Source organism: Emys orbicularis, chromosome 12 (genome assembly GCF_028017835.1).
Source record: "Emys orbicularis isolate rEmyOrb1 chromosome 12, rEmyOrb1.hap1, whole genome shotgun sequence".
Taxonomy (NCBI): Eukaryota; Metazoa; Chordata; order Testudines; family Emydidae; genus Emys; species Emys orbicularis.
This window is the reverse complement of record NC_088694.1, coordinates 35042947-35052750: the sequence shown is the minus strand read 5'-3', so window position 1 is coordinate 35052750 and position 9804 is coordinate 35042947. Positions and strand designations below refer to the sequence as shown.

The 9804-nt window shown below is 47.3% G+C and overlaps 1 protein-coding gene and 1 pseudogene across 1 annotated transcript in view; both read left to right on the top strand.

Moving 5' to 3' along the window:
- LOC135886051 (cytosolic phospholipase A2 gamma-like) overlaps positions 1–9804 on the top strand; it is a 979292-nt gene that overhangs the window by 372702 nt on the left and 596786 nt on the right.
- Positions 5987–8917, top strand: LOC135886877 (olfactory receptor 4D2-like; annotated as a pseudogene).

Here is a 9804-nt window from a genome sequence, read left to right as displayed (position 1 = left end):
ATTCCTCATGTGCCCTAGAGGTTCAGGGTTGGGAAGAATGTGGATTTTCTGGGAGTCCATGGGTTCTAACAGTCCAGGTTTCTCATCGGGGGGGGGAGGGGTCTGTCACATTCTGGGGTGCAATCCAGACCAGTGAGGGTTTGAGTCACCGCCTGCTCCATAACCCTGTGTGCCTCACAATTATTTGCTGTTGTAGCTCCCAACCTGGGACACTAACAATCAGCCTAGGAGCATGTTAGCCACACCCTGAGTGTCTGTGTATAGATGCAGCACTGGTCCAGTATCTCTGACCCCAGCAGCCTGTCAGCAACACACCAGCCACACTGCGACTTCCACCAGCCTTGATTGCTACTTGCAAATTGACCACAGCACACTCCCAGTCCCAAATTTTCCCCAAAACCTGTGTTCTGCACTGCCTGCCCTCTGCTGGACAGTTCAGCTATTAAAGATTCATTACTCCTGTACAGAGTCAATATTCAGTGGTTTGCTAGTTAAACTGGAGTTACTAAACAGTACAGTTGAAACACAGCATTGAATTGGTTTAGATTTCAAAATAAAACCAATTTATTAACAAAAAAAGGACAGGACTTTTAGTGAATTCAAGTTCAAGAGACCAAGTTAGAAATGGTTTCCAACAAACAAGCTTAGGTGGAGTGAGATTCCATTCATAAAGTAATTGGTAACAAATTTCCTTAAGCATTGGACAAATAGATGTGTTTTTAGCCTTCCTCCAGAAAGTTTCCCATTGTTCCAAGTGATATCTGCTTTTAGATTCTTTTCCTGTTTTCTATAAATGTGCTCATGTCTTCCAGGTACATCAGAAACAATTCATTGTACTAGGGGGTCGCACATTTCATAGCTTCTGTAGGATGATCTCATTGCAAACACATGGGGCTTCTTGCATTCCCCTCCCACATTCCCCCACAAACTTCCTGTGTGTGACCCTTCCATCCCCCTCTATTTAAGCACTCCCTGTTGCTCTCAATTTTTCTCCACCAGGTGTTCTACGTGCCTCCCATGCCCCCTATTCCCAGAGTCCACCTTTCGCTCTCCGATTCCCACCATATGCACACCCCCATTCCCATCTTTCTCCCACATTGCTCCCCCCTAGTTTTTTGTCTCCTCTTCTCTGGGTAGTAAGTCAGGCAGGGTGTCAAAATGTTATCCTCTGTTGGGAGGCTGGGCAGAGATGGGATGCAGTATTGTTATGATGGAAGGCCCAACATTTTGGAATTGACCAAATGCAGTATTCAAGAGTGATCAGATTACAGAGAGAGACAAATAGAAAAATGCTGATAAGTTTAGTTGAAGGCCATTGTGAGCTCAGACAACCCCTGGGGAATCAGATTCTTGGAGGTGTCTTTTGCCTTAGTTAATGGTTCAATCATTTTTAACATTCTACTAAAACTCTGACTTCCCACACTGTATTATATAAGTTTTAGTTGTTTTTTTCCCAAACCCTGACATAAAATGTGTTTTTTGTTGCAGCTGTTTTGGTCCCAGGATATGAGAAACATGAGGTAGGTGAGCTTCAAAACGTGTCCCTACCTCAATTTATTTCTCTATGAAAAACAGCATTTTAATTATAGTGGAAAATCATGAAAAATATTTTCAAAAATACTGCAGATTTTTTTTCAAAGGAAAACAAAAAACAGGAAAAACACGCTTTTTGTCTTTCCTCCACCATAACCACAGTTTCTCTATCTTCAGCTCTTTTTATTAGGACAATAGACAAAAAACTACTACTACTGCTACTACTACTAATAATAATAAGAAGAAGAACAACAACAAAAGACTGAAATATTAAAATCTGAACATGTTCAGGTAAATGCTCATGAAAATTTTCAAAAATTGGAAAATCAGTTCTTTTTTTATAAAATTAAATATTATAATGTTTTTGAAACATTTCAAAAATAATTATAGTATGTGTTTTCATTCCCGATTAACTCTACATTTGTAAGAATTGATAGTTATGTTGTGCAGTTTTGCAAAGTAATTCAGTAAAAATGGCCTCCTCTTATTCAATTCACAGATCTACTAACCATGTGTAGTTGAGTCATGATGTTAGGAAAAAATATAAAAGAATAAAATTCTAAATGCTGTTACTCCTGCCAGCCCTGCTCAATGAACACAGATCTGGGAAAGTGGCTGTTCCTGGCTGGAACATCTTCAGCCCAATTGTGAAATGATTTTTCATCAATGACTGTTGCAAAGTGACTGAAAGCAGCAGGGGTGCGCAGTAGGATGGGGCTGCACAGGGGTCAGTGAGGGCAGGGTGTGAAAGAGAGGGGGCTGCACAGGAGTCACTTAAAACTTGGTTTTGCCTGTAGAACATTTGTTGCTGTTGATGATGACAGAGAAGTTGAGACAGCTTCACGCTCAGGTCCCAGACTGAGCTCACAGAAGATGTAGGTAAGGAATTTGAGTTTAATTTGTAAACTGAGGCAGTGTCCAAATGGCTTGTGTCCAATGCCATTTTTACAAGCACCGTTCAGAAAGTTGTGCAACAGAGCCCGGAAGCTGTCCTCAGTGTACGCAGGGTGGGATGTCACTGGAGTCTGATGGCTCTGAATATTTTCCTTTCAATAGCCAATCATTGTTTTTATTACTGCTGTGCCGGTGCTTTAGTGCCTACGAGTACCAGTCCTGGACCAGGACCCCAGTATGCAAGGTGCTGTACAAAAAAAAAGAACAAAAACAACACCTCTGTCCCACAATATACCTCAATGCTTGCCTAGAACCCAGTAGCACTGCCTCCTTTCCTCCTGCTCTAACCCTTTGATCACATTTCTTTCTAGTGCTAGGGATAAAACTCACTGGGATTCTCTCTGATTCACAGGCCATTCAAATATCCATTTATTTCCCTGCATCCCCAACATTCCCCTTGTGTCCACCAAGCTTGGCAGGGAATTGCAGAGCAGGTTGGGTTTGGGTGGCTAAAATAAACAGATAACTGAACTGAAACACTCCAGGAATTTCTTAATGATTCCCTTTGTGCAGAATCCTTCAGTCTCCAGGGAGGCAGTTCACTTGATCCTGCTGAGAAAAGCTGAGGGAAATTTCAAGGAATCTCTGATCTGAGATCTAGCATTAGTGAGGGGGCAGATATTATATAAGAGGAAGATTTCTGGGGCTGTCTCATTATTGGAACCAGGTCCACTCCCCCTGCCTGTTAGCAGAGCAGTGATCAGCTCTGAGATGTGACTTCCCCAGGGCTTCCTCACTCACTTAGAGGAGCTGGTTCTGAGACCATGTACACAGCAGATTTTGTGAGGTATTGACTCTTGACTCCTACAATGTGCCATGTGTTACTACAGACAGGCATCATTATTTCAGGGGCAATGCAGGAGATAAAGTGTGATTGGAGATACTTTATCTCCATAACAACACACCATTGTTGCTATGACCATTTAAGGTCTTCCTGTGACTAATGCTGTGTCCCCAGGTTTTTCCACAGCAGGGGCTTTGTGAGGCTCAGATCTCTGGGGCAGATTACTGTTGGAAAACACACCCCAGAAATAACCCAGGGGAGGGCCCAGATTGATGAATAAACCCCTAGTGATTTTCCCAGCAAGGGCTTCATTATTTCCTTCTCTTAGTATGGCACAGGTTCTGTAGCTCTTCAGCAGGTGTAGACTGGTGTGGTGAAAAAGGACCCACACCAGAACTGAAGGTGGAATTTGGCCCCTAGCTCTCTTGGGCTCCTTTAAGAATCCCAGCCTCAAAGCCCAGAAAACAGCCCAGATGCACATGAAGGGCTAGATTCAGAAAAGAATGTAGGCACCTCACTGTAACTTTTAGAGTCTAAGTCCAACATTTTGGTGCCACTCGTACTCACAAACCCAGCTTGGCTGCCGCCTGGCCCTGTGGGCACCTGAACTCACTCAGCATCTAGATTTGTGATGTAAAAGTTCCCAAGGTATTTAAGTTGCTGCCTCTGGGCATATGTGCTGCTGCCTCTCACTAGGTGTCCAGACAACTGAGCCCCAGTGTGACCCACAAAGCCGGGGAAGATAGGTGGAGGAATGGCTATCCTCCCACAGGGCCTGGTCCATCAGCTGAGCTCAGAGACCACCTGCTGGACCGGGGCCCATTCAGAATGAAGCCAGAGGAGGTAGTTGGGAAATGTGGCTAGGGAAGCAAGGGTTTGAACAGGGTCTTCCACAGTCCAGGTGATGCCCTAAGCACTGGGCTAAACACTATAAGCTGGCGGATGCTGATGCCTCCTCCTCTGGCATGTCTTGCCAAAAAATGGCATAGACTCCTAGCTACAAGAGAGGGGTCCTGGCTGTTGGTCCCTGCAGCCCAACTTCCAAGCACAGTGAGAAGGGTGGAGTAGAGCACACACCCTTTTCTGCCATCTCCCATCACAAACACAGGCAGGGAGCCCCTCAGCCTATTGGCTTTGATGAATCCCATTCTCAGGCACCTACCTCTCCCTGTTGGATAAGGAGCCTGGCACCGAACTCAGGCTCTGTGAATCCCAGTGATTTCATAGGTTTCTGAATCCCAAAGTGGCATTGTGAATCTAAGCCCGTAGGTCCTCAAATGATTAAAAGTGGCTTATATCACATAGCTCAAGGTGCAGCCGAGGCTAATCTAATGTTTCCCTTTGTGTGTGTCTCTTGGTTGTGCTCCATATAGATTTTAACGTGTCTGCTACAGGGCTTTAAACTAAGGGGTCTTTACCTTTATGGAGACCAGCTTTTACATGATGAGGTCATTCATTTAATCTCATGGATGTCCCACTAAAATTTCCTCAATTTAAGCTCTCCACAAGCCTAATGGACCTGAATGTTACAGTGTTTGGGCAAAGTCTGCGTCTTCATTGTCCTCATTCAAAGAAGTCTGCAAAAGTACTGATATGGAACTTGACACCATTGTGTCTGAGTTCCTCACAATCCTTCAAGCAATTTACCTCACCACCCTCCAGCAAAGTAGGAAAACACTTGTCTTGTTCAGGCACAGCATCCAATGAAGTTCTATGGGAATTGGGCACCTATCTTGCTCTCACTTGAAAATCCCAGCCTGAGAGGGTGTTTGGATTTCCCATGATTTTCCAAGAGCTGGGAATGGGTGACAGGGAATGGATTACTTGATGGTTACCTATTCTGTTCATTCCCTCTAGGGCTCCTGGCACTGGCCACTGTTGGAAGCCAGGATACTGTGCTACAGGGACCTATGGTCTGACCCAGTATGGCCACTCTTATGTTCTTATGATCACAGAGAATTGTGATGGCAGGACAGAAATGGAACCCATCACTCCACAGTCATTGACAGTAAATCTTGGCCGATTGTGTAATGGGAAACTCTGGTGTGGTTTTTTACTTTTTTTCAATTTTTCATAAGAAAATGTCAAACAAAATGAATTTTCTTTCTTTAACTTTGAATCAAAATTTACTTCTGTCAAAAGAAATATCATGGGCAAAAAAAGAGGTCTGGATGGAATCAAAATAGTGGATGGGAAAATGGCTTTTGTGATGGAAATTTGTGGTTTTCCATGAGAAAAAATCAAACTAAAATGAAATGTTTCCTTTCATTTACATTGCTTTTTGTGTTGTTGTAGCCGTTTTGATCCCAGGATATGAGAGAGGCAAGGTGGGAGAGGTTATATCTTTGATTAGAACAACTTCTTTGGTGGAAGAGACAAACTCTGTGGAACTTGAAAACTTGTCTCTTTCAAAAACAGAAGTTGGTCCAATCGTAGATATTACCTCTCCCACCTTGCCTTTCACATTTCACTTGGATTCCTTTCTTAATCATCATATACAAATTGTGAGATAAAGTTATTTCACGATCTCACACTTTAAAAATTTTACTTGCAGAATTTTACAGTGGAAAAAGTGTGGTAATTAAAGCAGTGAAAGACAAGGAAGAAAGAGATTGAAAATCCAAAATCTGAACACTGCATACTAAAATTTGGCAGATCTGCTGAACCATTGTTATTATTTGTGTTCAATTTCAAGGTGTATTTTATGGACATGACATGGATCAGCAGAACCTCACCACTGCAGTGACTGAATTTGTTCTCCTGGGCCTCACTCAGAATCATCAGCTGAAATATTTTCTCTTCATTGTCTTCCTCATAGTGTACATAGCCACCTGGCTGGGAAACTTCATCATCATCATCATCATCATCATCATCATCATCATCATCATCATCATCATCATCACGGTGATCGCCGTCCACTGGCTGCACAAACCCATGTACTTCCTGCTGGCCAACCTAGCTTTCATGGATGTCAATGAATCATCAGTCAGTGCTCCCAACTTGCTGTACGGTCTCCTCTCCAAGCATAAAACTGTCTCCTTTAATGTGTGCTACCTCCAGATGTTCTTTTCCATTTGATCGGGGGCGCAATCTTGTTTATTCTTGTGGGGATGGCGATCGATTGGTACGTGGCCATCTATAAACCTCTGAGATGCCTGACTATCATGAACCGGGGTGTGTGCGTGGGGCTGGTGGCACTGTCATGGCTGGATGGACTGGATCACTCTGCCGTTCAGATTGGACTGCTCATCCAGCTGCCATTCTGTGGGCCAAACATTCTGGACAATTTCTACTGTGAAGTCCCACAGGCAGCGCCGTAACACGGGCAAGGCGAGTGAGGCACTTGCCTCGGGCGCACAAAGCCGAGGGGCGCAAAAAGTGATGCAGGAAACAAAAAAGCCGCTGGCAGGCACAGAGATATTTATAACCAAGGTGATCTCCCCCCCCGGCCCCAACTGCCGCCCCCCCGTGCCTCCCCCGAGTGTCCCCCGGACCTGACTTGCTTCCCCCGCACCTTCCCGGACCCCAAGCAGAGCAGCTCCATGCTGCCTGCCTGCAGCAACTGCTGCCACAGGGTCCTAGTGCCCCCCAACTCACTGCCAGGGCAGACTGACTCTGAACCTGCCCTTCCCCTCTGACCCTTTCATTTTTCAATGGGACCCTCCAGCAGCACAGGGGGCCCCCTGCCCGCAGTCACCACTCCTGCCCCATGCTGGGCAAGGAGGCAGCCCCATCCCTCACCCCCAGTGAGGCTACAGTCAGGGGCAACAGCAGGGGAGGAGGTGCACGCAGCGACCCCCGGCACCCACCACGGGGGAGGTGAGGGAGATTCCTGGACCTGAGAGGGGCCCTAGGAGCACATGCAGTGACAGTGGTGGTGGTGAGTGTGCTGCTGGGGGGGCAAGAAAGGGGGGCTCCTCCCCCAGAGCTTGCTGCTGCTGGCAGGGAAAGGGCTGGGGGGAGTCCTCCTCTCTGACCCCTGGCCTGGAGCAGCCTGCCTGCACCCCAAACTCATCCCCAGCCCTGCCCCACCTCAGAGCCCACACCCCCAGTCAGAGCTTTCACCCCCTCACCGCACCCTCTGCCCAAGCCCTGAGCCCCTCCAGCACCCCAAACACATTATCCCCAGTCCCAGCCAGAGCCCTCACCCCCCCGCACCCTGACCCTCTGCCCGAGCCCTGAGCCCCTCCAGCACCCCAAACACATTATCCCCAGTACCAACCAGAGCCCTCATCCCCCCCGCACCCTGACCCTCTGCCCGAGCCCTGAGCCCCTCCAGCACCCCAAACACCTCATCCCCAGTCCCAGCCAGAGCCCTCACCCCCCACACCCCAACCCTCTGCCCCAGCCCTGAGCCCCTCCCACACCCCAAACCTCCCATTCCCAGCCACAACCCACAGCCCTCACCCCTGCATCCCATCCTTCAGTGGTTTGAGCATTGGCCTGCTAAACCCAGGGTTGTGAGTTCAATCCTTGAGGGGGCCATTTAGGGCTCTGGGGCAAAAAAAAAACAACTGTCAGGGACAGTACTTGGTCCTGCTAGTGAAGGCAGGGACTGGACTCAATGACCTTTCAAGGTCCCTTCCAGTTCTATGAGATAGTTATATCTCCATATATTATTATTATACCCCTCCCATCCCCAAACTCCCTCCCAGAACCTGCACCCCATCCCCAAACTCCCTCCCAGAGCCTGCATCCCAATCCCCTGCCCCAGCCTAGGGCCTGCACCCCAGACCTCCTCCCTCACCCAAACTCCCTCCCAGAGCCTTGGGCAGGTGTGTGGGGGGGGGTAGAGTTTGGGTGGGGGCGGGTTCTGGGCACCACCAAAATTTCTACATACCTGCCACCCTGATCCTGCCCTGAAAACCTGAACTCCCAGCATTCTCAGGATACATGCTGATCCCTAGTGGCCACTGCTGATATCCAGCACCTCCCTCCTCTCTTAACCTGGGAGTCCGTCTCTGGATTGGAACTGGACTGGAATCAAAGACCATCTTGGAAGCAACATTACCAGCCCAAGCAGTCAAAAATCATGAGTTGACCCCCCAAAATCACAGGCTCTACCACCGCCCCTTCATTCATTCTTCGGCAGCAATTCGGCGGCAGGCCCTTCCCTCCGAGAGGGACTGAGGGACCCGCCGCTGAATTGCCACCAAAGAGCCGGCCCTGGGGGAGGGTGCAATTTTATATTCTTGCCTCGTGTGCAAAAATACCTAGTTACGGCTCTGCCCACAAGTCATCAAACTGGCCTGTGCTGACACCCATGTAGTCGAACTGCAGATTGTCTTCAATGGTGGAGTGCTCTTCATCAGACAATTCATTTGTCTGCTAATTTCCTACACCATCATCTTAGTCAAGATGAGGACACATGTCATGGAAGGGAAGTGCAAGGTTCTGTCCAACTGTGGAACCCAGATTATTGTGGTGTGTTTACTATTCATACCCAGCATCTTCATCTATGCTCAACCCTTCAAGAAGTTCACCCTGGACAAAGTGGTCTCTGTCTTTTTCACTCTAATCACCCAGATGCTGAACCCCATGATCTACATGCTAAGAAACACCGAGATGAGAAAAGCCATCAGGAGACTGATGAGCAGAATCCTGTTCTCACAGAGGAAACTAAAGGCATCATGTGTCTTTGAATGATCATTTCGAATAGAAACCAGACCCCAGGACATCAGAGGGTAGATGTATTCTCCATGTGAAATGTGTGTCCCATCGAAGACATTACACACTGCACACACCTGAAAATCTATGTTCAAGAATAAATTAAAGACCAACAGCCACAACCTCCACTGAAATCTCTGGGGCCAACGTGTTCAAAGTATCATAGCTCCACTGAGCCAATAAAGCCCACTTGGTTTAAATCAATGTAGCTGAATTGGAGTCAATAGGTCAGAACCCCAGCAGATGTAAAGCTTCATAAATCCATTGGAGACAATGTGCCAGGTGCCTGGCTTATGAAAAACAGTTCAACTCACTGAAATGTTTTCCAACTGCTGAAGATTGGGATCACAGATATTTATTTATTTTTTTAAAAACCTATGAATATTTTCAAATACTGAAAATAAAATTCTACAGATCAGTCTCCTCAGGATAAGAAACTTCCCTTCAAAGCTCCCCTCCTCAGGCTGAGGTTCAAGTTAAAAGAGTTGGCCTTAAAGGGTTGCATTGTCACCTGAGCCTCTGGGTTGATGAATTTGGTGTCCACCAGGGATTGGTGGATAGCTGACACCTGTGCTTCAGTGTCTCTCCACACAGTAATCTTCCTCCCTCCCACACTTATAGTTTCCCTTCGCTCTGGGGGTATTTGCAGGGCATCTGCACCTGAAGGCTCTCGGTGGGAACCTAGGGTGATTAGTTGAGTCGGCTGCTGCTTTTGGGGAAGTTGGCCTTTACATGCCCCAGCTCGTTACATTTGAAGCATCGCCCAGCTGACTGGGCTGGGTCGAGGTGGGTGGTTGGAGAGTAGGGTGGTGGGATGAGAGGGCATCTGGGGTTTCTCTGGCTGTATGGAGGCTCCTCCTTGCGAG